Source organism: Megachile rotundata, chromosome 1, assembly GCF_050947335.1.
Source record: "Megachile rotundata isolate GNS110a chromosome 1, iyMegRotu1, whole genome shotgun sequence".
Classification (NCBI taxonomy): domain Eukaryota; kingdom Metazoa; phylum Arthropoda; class Insecta; order Hymenoptera; family Megachilidae; genus Megachile; species Megachile rotundata.
Genome location: NC_134983.1, coordinates 7,729,254 through 7,747,474, shown reverse-complemented (window position 1 = coordinate 7,747,474; position 18,221 = coordinate 7,729,254). Strand labels below are relative to the sequence as shown.

At 32.2% G+C, this 18,221-nt stretch overlaps 1 protein-coding gene and 1 long non-coding RNA gene across 15 annotated transcripts in view; one reads left to right on the top strand and one right to left on the bottom strand.

Annotated features, from left to right (window-relative positions):
• LOC105661785 (uncharacterized) overlaps positions 1–18,221 on the top strand; it is a 351,630-nt gene that overhangs the window by 108,328 nt on the left and 225,081 nt on the right. The gene's annotated exons all lie outside the window — the stretch shown is intronic.
• LOC143265055 (uncharacterized) overlaps positions 5,026–18,221 on the bottom strand; it is a 50,752-nt gene continuing 37,556 nt past the window's right edge. Inside the window, exons 2-3 of the long non-coding RNA XR_013039166.1 lie at positions 7,307–7,600; positions 5,026–7,141 (exon numbers count right to left, since the gene is read on the bottom strand). This is a non-coding gene — a long non-coding RNA (uncharacterized LOC143265055). The remainder of the gene's footprint in view (positions 7,142–7,306; positions 7,601–18,221) is intronic.

The following is an 18,221-nucleotide window of genomic DNA, read 5'->3' as shown; positions in this document are numbered from 1 at the left end:
AATTAAAATAAAACAACTAAAAAGATAAAATTGTAAAGTGGGTTTCGCATTGCGATTGCACGGCATCAGTTGCAATCTATATCTTAATAATATTTTTTGTGGTTGAAAATTCAATTAAAACGAAAAAGTAGATAGAAATCTCGGTAATTTTCATGTACTTCCGCTTCCTTATAGTCCTAATGACCATAATCACGATACCGATTAGATCGAATGACGTTTCATCGGAATATAATAATTACATAAATGTTTCATAAACGCAGATGAACTGTTTCACAACAAAATTACGAAATGAAAAGAAGTTTTTGATGACGGCTATTATCGTACATAACGATAATAATTAAACATAATAATAAAACTTGCTAAATAGCTTTGCACTTAACTGGTAATCATGAAAAACGTATTAAATTTTCATCGACATCGCGTATGTTCTCTCGCATTCGTGAATGTGTTCGACACCATACAACCAAATGATATCCGTCAAATGTTACATGACTGTAATTTAAGCGCAATTTTAAAAACGTAGTACAATGTTCCGAGTCCTAATAATTACGTTGAATAGTTGTGTATCGGCCCGTTGTTATGTTGTTACGACCGACGGAATTATACTTAATTTGCAGCTATAAGTACACCTTACTTTAGTTTACTTTTGACAGTAATACATAGTTTCTCGTAAACGCTTTACTTCGTTCGCTGAATTCTTTTGAAAACGATTATACAAAATTCGATGTTCTGTTTCCGGATTTTATATTTAGACCGGTTTGTAATCATTTTAGACGCTCCTGGCGATTTGGAGAAAGAACTTTTGCAAAAATCTTCGCTACTTGTTAAAGAAAGATGATAGGTTATGAGACATTAATGGGAGAATACTTGATTATATATGCAAAGTTAAAGTAATAGTTTATTTTTTAGTTCATGTTCCCAAGTGCAAATTTTCGTATCAAGAAAATAGACGAGGTACAGGTTTCTTGAATAACTGCTTATAAGAATAACATTTTAATATTCAGAATAACAGTGGAGAATAAAAGTTGAAATAGAGAGATAAAAAGAACAATATTTTCAATATTATTGAGTATATTTAATCATATATAGCTGTATATTAAACATTACACTTACAGCAACAAATGACCCAAAACCGAAGGCAATAACATCACGTAGTAACTTGAAATGACTTGAAATTCACAAGACTGCAAGAAGTCGCTGGGACAAAAGTATTTGTACACTTAATTATTGCTACAATTATTTTAGCAGGAATTTTATAAATTAATAGTTTGTATGATAACCCTTCCGGCGAATCACTTCACGTAATATATCGGACATTGACAACACCAAACTTTTAACGAAGTCAGGTTCTATATTACACCATTCTCTTTTTAATATTTCTTTCAAGTGTTCTTTCGACGTTATATCATGTTTTCGCACATTTTTTTCTAGTTTCGCCCATACATGTTCGATAGGATTTAAGTCAAGCAATTGTGGCGGAGTTGCTAACATGTGGGGAGTATTGGTATTAACAACCACTCACGCACTATGCATATAGGCTGTATTTTTCGCGTCATAGTCTTGCTGAAAATAAAATTCATCTAATTCATAAATCTAATTCATTCTAATTCATCTGCACTATCTTGTAAATTTTCTTTTAAAATATTTAAATATAAATGTTTACCCGTCATTTTATGTATTATTATTAATATAGAAAGTATTAATAATATAAAAAATATTGCTTTTATTTCTATATTTCAAGTGTACGAATACTTTTGTCCTCCAGTATAGATCCTATAGTGATTTGAAAGAATAGTAAAATATTCAAGGCTTTTTTACCCGCTATTCTCACATTTTTATAATCTGATGAATCATTAATAATTATACAACAAAAAATTGCTAACAAATGCAAATTATAGTTATAACGAAATAAACGTTATGTTTTAACATATTCGAGATGTAAGCGGTATTCAAAGTGTTAAATCTAATAAGAAAGCATTAATGAACGATAGAAAACATTAATAAATGTTAATATAATCTAATTTGCAAGCGCGCAAACACATCGATTAACGATGTCCGGTTCGTTCGTTTATCTCGCAATAATTCAACGTCGAATGAAAGGCGAAAAGGACAGAATAACAATTTTTGTGTCAATTATACAATTGTCCCCTTTTTGTATCGTAAAATATCGAACGATTGAACCTGTAGTTTGCATATCCGGTTTATGTTTCAATCTGGTTCCATCAATATGAATAAACACCGGTACGTGAGGTAGCTCGCTGCTGCATTAATATGTATTGCCAATAAATCGATATCGATAATTAAAATCTGTGCTTGCCAGTAGAGGCATCGTATACACGTTTATATAAAAGTTCAATTTGTTACATGTAACTGCACGAGATGACTATAAATATTGCGTTACCCTTTTTAACTGGGGACTGTAAATCCATGTGATTTATGCTCAGTTCGTCTGTAAGGGGTCGAGAATTCTATATATCACCGCGCAACGTACCACGTCGCAGGCTTTTCATATTTCTTTCTACTAGATAGAACGACAAATGCTCACTTTCCTTTACATTTAATTAACTTAATCGACGAGTATCAGATTACATCAAAATTGAAATTACATACATTCTTGCGAAATCGAAAATTAATTTCTTTCTTCGTCAAATTAATTAATTGCTCTTATAATTTAAATAAAATATTTTTCTTCCTTAGATATTACTGATCCATCTCTCTAAAATAGGAGTCCAAAACAATTTTTTAAAAATCAAACATTCTACAAGATAGGTTATGTACATATGAATTACTTCAGCAAACCTCGAATGAAATATTTCCGATCACTTTATTCACAATAAAATATTTCCAATCCGCAATAATTCATCCAAACAAAAAATTACTGTCAAAATTATTTAATCCTATCCTACACAGCTATAAAAATTCAGCCATTTTTATCGCAGTAACTTTCAGACGGTTGTTACGCATAAATTAACACAACATGATCATTAAAGTAGCGAAAACAATTCCCGGACCACCGTGGACGTATCGAGCATCTGGAACGAATGTTTCGCAGGACATCGTGAATCGAAAAAAAAAGAATATATTTTTACTGGCAGATGCGTGCTGACGTCGTTGTAACGGGGCCAACGGGTTTGAACATCAGTCACGAAAAAGAGAGATTAAAAAGAGAGAGACAGAGAGAAAGAGAGAGAGGAGAGAAGGCGAAAAAACGTCCGAGTAGATGGGTTGCCCGAATGAGTGGGTTGAGCGAGTGAATGACAGATAGACAGCAACCAGACAGGAGAGTGACAGCACGGCGGCGGGCTGACAGCTTGCCACTCTACCGAGCGTTCGTAACATCGAGTATTACCGGCTACCGTACGTGTTGATCCTTGTCCCATTCATCGACAAAAAGCGAACGAACCTCCGATTTCGTACCACCTCGGCTGACAGGACCGATGATCATTTTTAAGAGGACCAGCATCGTTATGATCTCGCTCGAGTTTCATGATGGCTGGCCATCCAAGATACTGTGCTCGCCGTGACTATCAATAATCTTTTTTTACGGCAATTTTTCTTATGAAATTAAGAGAGTTTGATCTTGACAACATTGTAAATTGATTCGAAACGTTCCTTCAATAAATTAAGACTAAACTTTATTTTAATGGACGCTGAATTGTCCGCTTCTTTGTATATTCTAATAATAATTGAAGAATAATTCTTAAAAATTTTAGTTTTAAGTTTGTGAATGCAACAGTATAGTTTTATAGTGTATTTGTCAGTTTATTTTTATGTAATATTGATCTTTATCCGTGATTTGTTAGGCGTTCATCATCGTTTGAAAATGGCGCCACAGGTGACCGTCTTGGCGCGAAAATTCAAATGTATTCATTCGATATCTTTTGCCGGTGTTAATTTTTTAGATAAATATTTAGCTAAATTCTAAATATTATGCAAGCAGCAATTTTTAAGATCTATTAAAATTTTTTTAATAGTCATTTAATACGCAATAGTAGTACTATTACAATGTTATAAAAAGTATAGATACTGTAAGCTTATGTTGCAATATTTATTCTGTAAATTAAAATACGAATGCCATATAAATATCCACGTTATAAATACTTTAGTAACAAATAACAAAAATATGAAAAATAAAGGTAAATGTCTTGTACATTTACAATTTTATACAGTAAATAATAAATATTATTTACTTATAGCTTGTATCTTTGTTACTTTATTTTTTATATTTCAGATAATATATTAACACAGAATCAAAACTTCTAAATTTTTAACGTGAACTGCACAATAGGAAATCGCTTCAAAAATAGAATAGTAACTGCTACCACAAATATAACATAAAATGTGAAGATGTGAGAGCTACTGCAGACATTAATCGAGCAGGTCACGTCAATGAAGCAATAATTCAAACATCTTATTTGACGCCTCACTGCTACTTGCCTTATATTCGTCTATAAAATACCGTTTTCTTAACAAATTTTACAATATTTTTCGTAAGATATCATACGCATTCACAGTACTAGAAAGGTTAATTTCTTCGTTTTATTGCGCACCATTTTGTAGATCGTAAATTTCGTTTAAATAGGATTAGCACGTTCTGCTTTTCAAATTGGCCGACGTTCGTTCTGTAAATAAAACGGTATTTTCACTTTTATAAACGTAATTTATTGGTTTTGAAAATCACGTACGCAAAAGAGTTTACGAACTGTAGAATTTTAGGATTGTTTGCTACAACCATTTATTTTTTACAAACGTTTTACATCGTCACCGCGGTGGCCACTCACAGACACTGAAATATAAATAAATATATTGTTCTATTTTCTTTGAATTCTTTTTCGAGGTTGTGTGCTGTCTATAATGTACATTACTGTGAGCAGTTCATGTGTTTTGCGAAGTACAGAATAGGATTTTATAACCGTGATACGATCAAATTGTATACCCTTAATTAAAGCAGTACATTATTCTTTTAAACTCAATGCAATTACTTTTCAGATTATACACAATTCGTTTTGCTTATTACCAGTCAAATATTTCAAAACAATGAGTGATATGAGAAAATGTTTTAAACAAAAAATATTTTGTATCAAATGAGAATCCTGCACATTTGATCTTGCGATGATCTTGAAACGTGATTTCTGTTTTTTAAACAAAATTATCTAAATGTTTTATAAGCGAACCCACGATCTGATGCGATAATTTAGATAAAAATAAATTACAAATCCTATCTTTTAATCATGTTAATTATTCTGGTATCTCATGAATTATAAATAAATGTTATCTGAAGCGTTATAAAAATGTATTTTATGAAATAAGGACAATATAAAACGTCAAGTTCAATTTATCAAAGACTAAGTTCGCTACAAATTTCATTAGCATTTTATAATTAAAATAAAAAAACTATTAATCTTCGTTTCACGAAGGCAGAAGTGTATCGTGTACAGGAGGCTTACTATCTCACAAACGAGCAATTGTATAAAATAAGGAATGCCAGGAACGTTAATTAAATACTTGTTTAATTAACCAAACTGAATGAATATATGAAACAATAAAAACAGTAAGACATTTTAACACGAACAGAATCATTCAGCGAAACAGGGTTATACTAAATTACGCACGCGAAACAGTCATTAAGACACAATCCGGATGTTGATTGCGAAGAACTGGGAATTAACGCACAAATAAAAAATCGATATGTGATCTCACGCGATCGTCATACAGAGAATTAAGCAGAATACTACGTGCAGTCGAATGAACAATTCTGAATGATATACGGGGTGCCATGTAACTTGTACAACGGAACAGGGGCTAATTACGTGAGAAAATAAGTCGACAATAAAATGCTTCCACATAAGGCTTGGTTTTTGAGATAATTGGAATCGTATATTTATTTACGAAAGATAACAATTATATTCAATTACAGTTTTATCCATTTATTGACTATATTTCACTCACATCAATATAATATTCAAAATTAGAAGATCTTTGAATAAAATCAATGCCTGATTTTTAGCAATGTCCTAATTTTTAATACGAATGTAGCAACAAAATCACTTCAATACTAAAGTGATACTCTATCCAGTAACATGACAAAAAAGCATTAATTGCTCTTATGCGAATATGTCTGTCGAAGTGTTAAATCCAAAAGCAGATATCGATTTCGTTCTCTGTTTGACTAAATGGTACAAACTGGCTGATTATTGTCAGATTATTTTCGGTGAAATGGGTCGCAGAGGACTCTACATCTTTTTTCGAACAGAATGACATAGTTTCTTCTACATAAATCGATGCTTTCAAGAATTCTATATAAAGAAGTATCAAAGTACAATGTTAAAAAATTCAACAGTCTGAGATATTTTAAATTCAAAATTAAGAGGAATATACATTCATATTTATATATAAAAGGAATTGTATATGAAAATTTTTACGATGACGAATTTTTATGTTCAGAAAAGTTAACTCAATAATTGTTGTACCTATAGTAAGGTCGCGCTAACTGATCGGACGCGATCAGTTACCGTGAGCGCAGTTCGAGCGAACGAAAATAAAGAATCGTATAGTGATTGCGATCGATCTAACCGCTGTCCAGGACTATGTATTTATGTACTACGTTCTGTTATACTATAAAATGTATATGGCTACATAAATCGAGACCGTTACACGTTTCTTTGTTCTTGTTCTTTCACAAAGAACTGCAGATAGCCTCAACAAGGGATTTTAACGATCAATTAACACTTCACTGTAAAGTCTAACCTAGAATTCTAATTCAATTTCGATGTCTATGAAAAGTCTAACTGAGCTCGACTTTGATAAGGAAAATATACCACATGTATAATATAAATAAAGTTGATCTTACATAACAAACGTATGTGAAAAGAGAGAACAGCATCAGAGAAAGAATTTTGTAGGGGCGGTATGCTGTTTTCAGATAACATATTGCTTTGATAGATGGCGCTTTTCCTTAAATTTAAAAAGCTCCGTTACTCTTCCTACTGTGTAGATGTTTCGTTATTGTATTATGCTTAGCAAAATTGAATCCCACATGTACACGTACTTCGACATGTGAAATCCCTTCGAAGTGGCATCGATTTCTCGGTTTTCTGGTTGCTAGGTACTCGCGCGAGTAAATCGCGGCGTATCATTGTCTCTGCAACAGGCCGTGAAAAGGGCTTTACCGAATCTCTGGCAGCATTCCCGGAAAAGTCTGCAGGAAAAAGCCGGCAAGCGAAACCAGCGAACAGAAGCGAAAGGAAGGAAGATGACTGCTCGGTTGAGTAATGGATCAATTTATTTGCTGGCTGTAGCTACGTACCGAGGGTAGTAGATACGTATATAGGTGGCGTATAACAGGCCAGAGAAATGGCTACGTTGGATCCCCCGAGTGTCGGGTAGAAAGATGTGGCTGCTGGATGCGGGCCTCTAGGAGACGATTTCACTATCCTTCTTCGACTAACCATCCTTTCTAACTGTCTCTTCTTTTCTAACCAACGGCACCCTTCCTTTTCGTCTTCTTTTTCCAACGCGTTCCACGGCAGTCTCTTTCGCGAGGAAGATCGTATTTATTTCCACGGTGGTGAGAATGGATAGCATGCCGGTGATCTATGTCCTGGTGCAGACACATCTCATTTACTCTGTGAAGCATAATTCCTTAACACTTTTTTGGGGAAAAGTGCTCGTATATCTTGGTTACGCCGAGAAGTCGCGCAAACTCCAACACGCCTGGCACGCTTGTACTCGCACTGTATCTTTCCTCGATATTTTATATTCTGACTCTTTTGGCTGGCAACTCGGCTTTGATACTCGCACCGAACATTATGGACTAATTACTATCTGCACAAATATTAATTAATTAAAATATGCCGATGCATTCAGTTGAAGGAAGAGCTATTTCGTATTTAACAGTAGGTTACACTTATTCAACTTATTTATCCACGTGTTCTCCTTGTTGAAGTTTAAATTTCATTCTATTAGAAAAACAGTGTCAAGTATAATGTAGATTTTCATCCGTTATAGACAGAAGATATAGAGACTGATTCTTGTGATATTGTATTACATTATTTTTATAAAGATGAGAACTCGAATCTTCCTATCTCAACCTATCACTAATCCATCTATTTCTATGAAATCATATTTGCAAGAATTTGTGTATCTCCTAATCACACATGTTCAGTTCCTATGAAATACCACACACTTGTGAGAATTACAGAATCCATCATGAATTTCAGCTGAATTATACCACTCATGTAAATTAGAGAAAACTCGTCTCACGATTCTATTTTAGTCCAAAGAAGAATTAATCAGTGCAAAGTCGGAAGTGTTATGAATCTCTTGGATCTTAAACTTTTGAACAAATTAAACTGTTTGCAAATAGGGCAATTTTTAGTTGCTATGTAATCAAGTTTCCCGAAGTTACAATTAGGTGGAATCAGTAAAGTATGATTACTGTCTACTTTATCTCTTTAACCGGTGAGTATTCTCGAATTGGATATTTCCTGCTGAATTCATTAATCTATACCACTCAACATACCAAACTGTTAGTCTTATGATTATGAACAGGTTCTCGTGATCGTTCGTCGGTTTTCTTTTTTATGGTAGATAGATAGGTGGTTCTGTTATCGGTATATAATTAGCGTAAATAGAAAGCTGATATACGACGCTGGTGTGAAAACTTACGTTTAAAATTCAGTGACAGATATCCTTGTTTTGTGGTAAAAGGATTATAATTATAGTTGTCGTGCGAGAAATATGACAAGTTGAAAATTCTGTGAGCACGATTCTTTGATTAAATCTGAACACTTCTGTTTGTCTATGGAGTTTTCATCACTGTTGATCATTATAGATCTTATTCAGAATTGAAAAATAAATGTTATAAGTACAATATGAAAATTGTTATAGTTATATTTATAAACTTATTTTAGGCAAAAAGACTTGGTCAATAAATATAATTTTTACTTGCTAACTGAGGTAGTGACTGATAAATTTAAAAGTGGTGAAATACAATGAAGTTGATATAAAATTATTTAATGGATAAGACAGGAAATAGTCTGCATAAATGACCGTACATTAATTTGTATATGATAGTGTACACATACTACGTTAACATCACATACTAGTAAATATACCAAAACCTATTTTTGTGAAATTCTATTTCTTGTGAAATGTTAATTTTTAGACATAGTTCATCATATTGAAATTTCATGTTCATTTTCAAACCCAACTCCACAAACTATTGCAATAATTAATTCAGTAATGGTTCAGTGCATTAACAATTTAATAACCATTTGTAATAGCTAGGCTGTGGGTGTTTATGCATTTATGACACATCGGAAGCAAAATAAACATAAATGTAATCCGTAATTTACGGATCTAAATTTCACGATTTATATTTTTCTTTCATATATCATATATGTATAAGCATCCGCAGTCTGGTAACACTATTTATTCATTTCTATCATATTTATACGAAGTTCGACACTATTGACAAGCTGTCAAATATCGTCAACTCTCTAATAAATTAGATAAAATTCATGGGTAAATAAAATTTTGATGTGACATTAAAAGTTATCTTTGGTAACATAGAAAACGTTGCTAGATTTATCATAAATAAATCAAAGATTACTATTATTCGAAGGTTGTATAAAATAAAATATCATGTATAAATGGTTAAACAGAAAAAGGCAATCGTGTGTCGAATTAGAAGGCTGATTTGTCGATTGGTGAACGCTGCAGGTGGGTATTTATGTAGCATCCAGAAGTACCAGCATCGCGATCATTAATAAATAACGGCATTATGCAAATGGGCAATTTGTCTCCGCGTACAGTGTGGCAGCACGAGCCCCCTCCTCCACTGTTGTAGTCATTTTAAATATAAATTGAAAGTACAAACGTAACGCGTGGCAATTTATTTCGGCTGAGTGTCACGGCGCGGTAGAGCGGCGGCTCACATTTATAATGAGAAAACAAATGATGCGTTACGATGTGTCCGCGTGACTGTACAACCGTGTATGAGCGCAATGATGGCCGGCCATTAATTTATCGCGCGACATGACACCACGAAACTAGGGCTCTCGTCAACGAGTTTTTCATGTTAATGTCATTTTCGTTGTACCTTCTCGTTGTACGTATTTTATCATGCGCCTAAATAGAGACACGGAGTCTATCTCCTTATCCTTCTTCCGTGTCACATTAGACGCTCATTCGTTGCTAACCAACGTCATTTTCTTCTCTTCTTTTTTCATGCGATGGATCAACGTTTTCAAACTTGTGGACATTTTCGAATATAGAGGAACTTTTACCAAGATAATCTTCGTGAAATAATTCGTTGTAAATAACATACATGAATTAAATAGTTAGGTTTAGGTTTACATATGTATGAATCAAATTATCCTGTACACGTGTATGAATAAAATAATTTATACATATATCTGTCAGGTAATTATGTTTGCACATATATGAATTGAATAATTATTTATACACATACGAAACAAATAATTATTCGTTTACTCAGATTAAATTTCTCGTTATTTACACATGTAGGGTGATATTAACTATTTCGTAATGACATGTATTATTGCATATTAACATTTAATATTTCATTGATCATACTTGATATAAAATTATTTCATTACTTGACATAAAAATTAATTTTCATGGTGTAAAATTTATTAAGTTTTCAGTGAAAGTATTGATTTCTCATTTAAACGATTGATAAAAAATATTGTTACAGAGAATTTGTATTTAAATTTTGAAAATTAAAAATCGATTACTGTCTATTGTACTCTTGATGTATCGACCATGAAAAGTCGATTTTACAATTAAAATTTATTTAGTCAGGTATCATCTATTATGATACAGTTATCGCTACATAACCGCATTTGATTTCTTAATTCATTTCATTTCGTCATTGTCAATGAATAGTTAACGAAATTGACGGTCGAAAGCCGTACAGTTACGAAGATAAATGTTTGCAAAGGATTTTGCAATGCGTATGACACATGGTTGGGGACGAATGATGGAATCACAGGTTTTTCGTTGCGATACCATCAACTCTATCTGTACACGACAACTATATCAAACAATGATGGTAAATAACATGCAATAAATCTCCCTGTGACATTTTCACCATTAACAGCCGCGTGTAATACATCAAGGTTGGCAAGTATAAATACGCTACACCGCAAGGACTGTTGTATGAAAAATAAAATTCTGTTGGACAAAGTAAAATATTTATTGGAAAAAGTTTTTTTTTTTAGAATGGTCGCATATTTCATCAAGAAAGTTCGTAACTGTTGTTACCAATTCTATTTCGATTATAATTGTCTTTAACTCAAAATGACAATAATTAACAATCGAACATAAATTCTTTTATGAACATAAGTTCTTTTTGATTCTTTAAAATTTAAACTGTATGTTAGTTTAAAGATCACAAAAAATATGGGACAAAATAATATACGGTAAAAATTAACTCATTATGTGTGGACATGCTATAAGTTTTTAGCAATTTTTATTGAGAAATAGTTACGATGTGGAAGTTACAGAGCAACGTTATATAAAAATAACAAGATAAGGAAAGATAGTTATAAAAGAATAGACATCTCTATTATATAAATTTTTTCTTGATTTCTGAAATAATTAAAAACGGAAGGAACGATAATAATCGCATGTAATTATTTTAACAATACTCACTCTCATATGACAAACAACAACGAATCTCTGTACGCATGTTTCTTCGCTAAATAGTGTAAAAATAAAAAATAAATTTCTTTGTTAAATAGTGTCATAATAAAAAATAAATTTCTTCGTTAAATAGTATAACAATAAAAAATAAATTTCTTTGCAAGAATACATGTATCATATTTTGTTACGAATAAATAAAATAAAATTTTTAAAATAGAAATGTATAGTACATGTGAGAAATTATAAAGGGTTAACTGTTTCCGAAAATACTCGAGAATTTGGTGTTCAACTAAAATTTTTATCATCTATTTAAACTCGATTAAATCTCATACGTGTATCCATTTCATGAAGCAACTTGTATGCAGCACCAGTCTGGCACATTATTCCAGAGTCTAGATTAGTTGTTACCCAAAGTTTGGTACTAACTTCGAGCCTAATAATCTCCAGATTATACTACAAACCGCGTACGATGGCTTGTTATACCGCATTTAACAAAAAGATGTTAAAATCATTTAACTTATAAATCATGCTTCCAAAATCTGGTCAACATTGTTACAGAATAATCTGTTTATTAACCACTTCATGAAATTATATCTATTTTTCCTGCATCTCTTTAATTTGCTTTTGTTGCAATAGAAAGCTGATTAAAAATAATATCAATGTAAAATTCTTGTTTGCAATCTGTATTATTGATAAAAAATGATAAGAAAATGATTGATAAATATGGTATGATACGATATTATTGATAAATATGATATGATATAATATTATTTATAAATATGATAAAAAAAAATATTAAGACTAAACATGAAAGGTTTCAATCTAACATTATTTTTTAAATTATTGAAGGTTAGAGACAGGTTCCGAACTTATATAAAATTTAAATTTATATTTGAGAGTATGAAAAATAAAAATAATTTATTTTTAGAGTAAATACTGGAATTATCGGTACAGTATCTGTCTCTTGTTTTATACTTATACCAATTTATAAATCTATTTATGCTCGCATTTAATAGCATTCATTTTAAATTATCGGAAATCAGAGATATAATTTAATGATATTTTTGCAGCAGCATTTAATGTGCTGGAAAGCAAATTAAGTATGATTTACTGTTCGAAGGAGGAAATTGTATTATAATTAATATTATCTTTTCCTGCTTCTCTTATTCCATGGGTAATTTCTCAAATTTGAAGTACGCAACAACGAGGAAAAGAAAGATTCTAACGTTAAGGAATTCCAAAGAAATGGAATTAACGCGACGTGATATGTATTTTGATTCTTATCTTGATTGAAACGTACTCCTTATATAATTACGTTGCAACGAATGTATAGATATCACGGAAACTGATGATTAATAACAGTAAATAACGGGTTGTTTCGATATTTATTCATAATATCTGTCACGACTGGCAACGTAAACGCACCATGACCTATTTACTTACATTTCCGGCGTACGAAGACTGCAGAATGTTAAATAGAGATTTTCAAAGTGAAAAAGAAGACGGCTAATGCGAAAATGAATCACCGCTTTTATCACGCCTCAAACATGTACATCATTACGAATCGTGTAATGGAAGATAAATTATCTTTCACGAATTAATAGAGTGTAAAATATAAAATAAATCACGTGGAATATATTGCAACAATACAAAATGATAATATCGAAATAGATGCTGGAATACCAGTTCCAATTAATGTCGCTGCGTACATGCGATATACAATTATTTTTAATGATCAGTTTGTGATTTATTTGGTCATCAATAACGATTAAACGGTTTGAACGTTACACGAAATATTAATATTCACCGGGAAATCAATTTCACTGAAATAGTGTATTTATTAATATGTGAATTGTAATTCGTTTTAGAAGGATTGGCAAAATCGAGGCAGTAAGAAATTACAAAAATATTAGTTTTCATACAATTTTTAACCAGTTTCACTTCAATTGTATATTCTTGCAAACATAAAATTAGTATCATGAAAATGATTAACCGTGCACTAATAATAAATGAGAAACCTACTACTTCATGTACTTTATTATTTTCTATAATTTTCTGTATTAAATTAATCGTTTTTATGATTCGCAGAGAGTTTAAATTTCCATTACTCCGATCATCGTATACAGGGTGTCTCACAATTAGTGTGGGTCCCTGAAATGGGAGGTAGCTGGCGTGATTCTGAATAAGATTTCCCTTTGCAAAAATGGGGTTTGAAGCTTCGTTTTTGAATTATTAAGGAAAAACACGGACCAATCAGAGTGTGAGGATTATTACGCGTTGGGTTACTACGCGTTGGTTAACTACGCGTTAGATTACCACGCGTTAGATATCGACACGCTGGATTACTACGCGTTACATTACTACGCATTAGATTCCTACGCTTAGAATGACCACGCGTTGCGTTATTACGCGTTGGATTACTACACGTTGAATATGCACGCGCTAGGTTACTACGCGTTCGATATTCACACGCTGTATTACTAGGCGTTGTATTATTACGCGTTGGATTACCACGCGTTAGATTCCTACGTTTAGAATTACCATGCGTTGTATTAATACGCGTTGGAGTAATACGCGTTGAATATCCACGTACTGGATTACTACGCGTTAGATATCGACACGCTGGATTACTACGCGTTACATTACTACGCATTAGATTCCTACGCTTAGAATTACCACGCGTTGCGTTATTACGCGTTGGATTACTACGCGTTGAATATGCACGCGCTAGGTTACTACGCGTTCGATATTCACACGCTGTATTACTACGCGTTGTATTACTACGCGTTGGATTACCACGCGTTGGATAACTACGCGTTATCCAAAGCTGTCGCTCTCGTCTCTGCGCATGTGTAATCCTCGCGCTTTGATTGGTCCGTGTTTTTCCTTAATAATTCAGAAACGATGCTTCAAACCTCATTTTTGTAAAGGGAAATCTTATTCAGAATCACGTCAGCTACCTCCTATTTCATGGACCTACACTAGTTGTGAGACACCCTGTATATTCTGTGAAATAATAATATTCGACTAGTAATTACTTATATGTACAATCAATTTTAATAGCAGTAGCTTCATATTTCGTTTTAAGCCTGTTTAGTACATCTATAATGCCGGGATAATAACATTCAAACAAAAGAATTTACTACACGTATTATCATAAATTATACAAAACCGGTATGTAGGATAAGCGGATACAGTATACGAAATCCTGATTATAATATTAAATTATTCTCCAAAACGTCCATTAATTGTCTTATTACTGCTAAATGCATTTCTTCCTATTCCATATTACTTGAATTTACTTCCTTCTCGGTATAATTTTATACTTCTCGAACAATAACTTCGAGGTGGCCGCATCAATTTGAAACAATATATTTTTGTAAACAATGTGCCAGTTTTTTCTTCGCATTAATTAAAAAAACTCATATGGGCATATATGCGACTAATTTATTCAGCATGTCTCAATTAGTTTGTTCATCACCTGTAATTATTAGTTTGAAATTTTTAGCGGGCAACAAACCCATTTCTTAATCCTGTTGGACACAGAAAAAATGTAAAATCCGCCGAGTCTAATTTGCATGACGTTTAATTTATCATCGTCAGTGGTTTAGTTGATTTAGTAATATCCACCTTGCACACAATTATCGCTTCGTAACGGTTCTATGCACGCACTAACGATACAGCATGATACGCTATCTACGTAGACACAATCGTGAATTACTATTATTTTAATAGACCGAACATATAGTTAATTGCCTGGATATCGTAATTATTGTGAAACGTTACAACGATCTACACTATACCGAAAGATACTATCTAAATATTACTCGCTGAATATTGAGCATTTGTTTAGCTTATATATGAAACCTAATCCTCAATAACGGACTTACTCCTTTAACCAGGGTAGAATATTTTTCTTTACGGTTTGTATCCTTTAATTACTTCACTAAATCAGTAGATTGATCTGTTGTTTTATTTATGCACATGTCCACGTTTCTTGCACCTCTTTAATTAACACGTTGACCGTATGGACATATGTGACCAGCATTTCACGTTCAGTTAAACTAATTGCTTGCAGAAAAAGCACTTATGAGGGCTCTTAGCATTGAGAATGATATACAACAACAGATTAAAAGATGAAGTTGAAGGAGTACTCCTGTACTTGTGTCATATGTGACATATGTGACTAATACTGCAGCTGAATTAACTACTTTTAAGAAAAGTAAACGAAAGGAACATTTGAGCTGCAAGTTTGATATACTAGTAAATTAAAGGACTAAGTACCTTTGTTCTTAATAATCTGTATTATAATACAGATAATAGTGTGTCTGGCCTAAATGTGAGTTTGTGATCAATGTATCAGCTTAACATCGTTGTACAAATTTATTAACCTAAAATATGGGTCAAAAGTCTACGGTGGCCATATCGTTCATCGAACCACAAAGCAAATGAAAACTCTAACAAACTTTTACTCTGTGACATTTATACGAATTTTTAAATGTAACTTCATATGTGAACACAACTGTATCATCATAAATATGTCATCACATGGAAAATTATTTCAAACGTGACATATAGAATTGTTTCTAAAATCATGAATTTAACGTTTTTAATCATTATTTTGTTAAAGTTTCTTTATCGATTCCTGTAACACCACGATAAAACAGAAAAGTCCATAGTTTGGTTGAAACATACATAGGGTGTATCTAAACATTCGATACGTTAGCGTCGTGATGTCTGGAAATCAGTTGTTAGTAATTCAAATGAATTTTATACTAACATTAAACATTTGTTTCGTTCCCGTCGAGAGTAGTAATTAATTGCTCCAATCGGCAAAGGCATTAAGAAAACACGGGCCGCTCGTTAAGTATGCATCGTTGGACGTTTCCCTCTAAGGAAATGTGGACGTTCGGACAGTAACGGTTGCCAACAGTGCAGAACTGCTGGATTGCATGTACTGAAAGGTTACCGGCAATAAAATACTCCGTGTCTAAAGGCTATTAATGTCTCGCTGCAACGCCAGGCATCGTTTCCATCGACACTTTATTTCTATGCGTACTCGCGTCAAAGGATTGAGGCCTTTCTACCGTGATCTTGTGGCATTAGTCACTGACTGATTGCCGGTTTTACGGGGAAACGTTTCAAAACCTTGCCGGGAAATAACCTCTGTAGAAATATTCTCACGGAGCCCCCACTCTACCATTATCTTGTAACGTTTCTAAAAATATCAAGTGACGTTCTTTCTTTTAACAATGGCAATTGATAATTGGTGAGGAGTGAAAGTCAGGTTGTGGGAAGTAAAATTAGAGAAGCATCTTTTTATCGAATTTTATTTATTTATAAAATATTTGATCGATAATTATTGAAAGGTAGTAATAAATCAGGCTCTGAATAATAAAATTAGAGAAGTAACTTTGCATTAAATTTTATTTGTTTATAAAATATATAATCGATCGATATTTGGAAAGTGGAAGTTATTCATATCAGTTAGAGAAGCATCTTTCTATCATATTTTATTTATTTATAAAATATTCGATCGATAATTATTAAAGGGTAGTAATAAATCAGGCTGGGAATATTAAAATTAGAGAAATAACTTTCCGTTGAATTTTATTTATTTGTAAAATACATAATTGACCGATAATTATTAAAGAGTAGAAACAAATCAGTCTAAAAGTACGAAACTAGTCAAGCAACTTTCTGTAAAATTTTATTTATTTATACAATATATTATTACAATTTACTTACATTATTTATATTGCAGTTTACTTAAAAAAAAAAGTAAAAAATTAGAACATTTTCATTGATATTTACTGACATTGATCTTCATGTAAATACTATTTTAATAAAGAAAAAGTATTTTCCTAAAAAGTGACACTTCAAACTTTTTGTTTTCACTTTTCGATTCCTTGCACGAAGAATGTCAATGAATTAATAAATTATTGAAAGCTATTGGTTTTATTTGAAGTTATATAATTTTAGTAAATGAAGTGTTCTATGTAATAGTAACAATGACTGGATTAAAATATTAGAAACTTGATGAGGTTTGCATTTCTCAGTACTTATGTAATTGGAAAGATTGTAAAACAAAATGGAAGAAGCTATGATTTTGAACTATACATCTATAAATTGCATTACAGAATTACTGATGCATCGAACAAAATTTCTACATATAAATCATATGACGCATTGTATATGATTGCCGAGAATCCCTTGATTAATCGACACAATTTTAATTGGATAGAATATTAACAACTCAGCAACTAAATTTAATAATCGTTCTAAGTGCACACGTAAGTATTACAGATTGCTAGTGTGAGTACATAAAATTTTTCACAATCTATCAATCTGTTCTAAATAAATGAAGATTGGAAAGTCTTATAAATTAATTGTCTTGCTATTGTACTTTCACACCTTCTTACAAAGCGCTCGCCTACTTTCATTAAAAAATACAATGGGAATGTATTTTTTCTAGCAGCCGTGTATTGTTCTTGTGAAGGTAAATTGTTCAAAGCGTAAAAGTGTATCGAGTATATACTAAAGTCGGATAT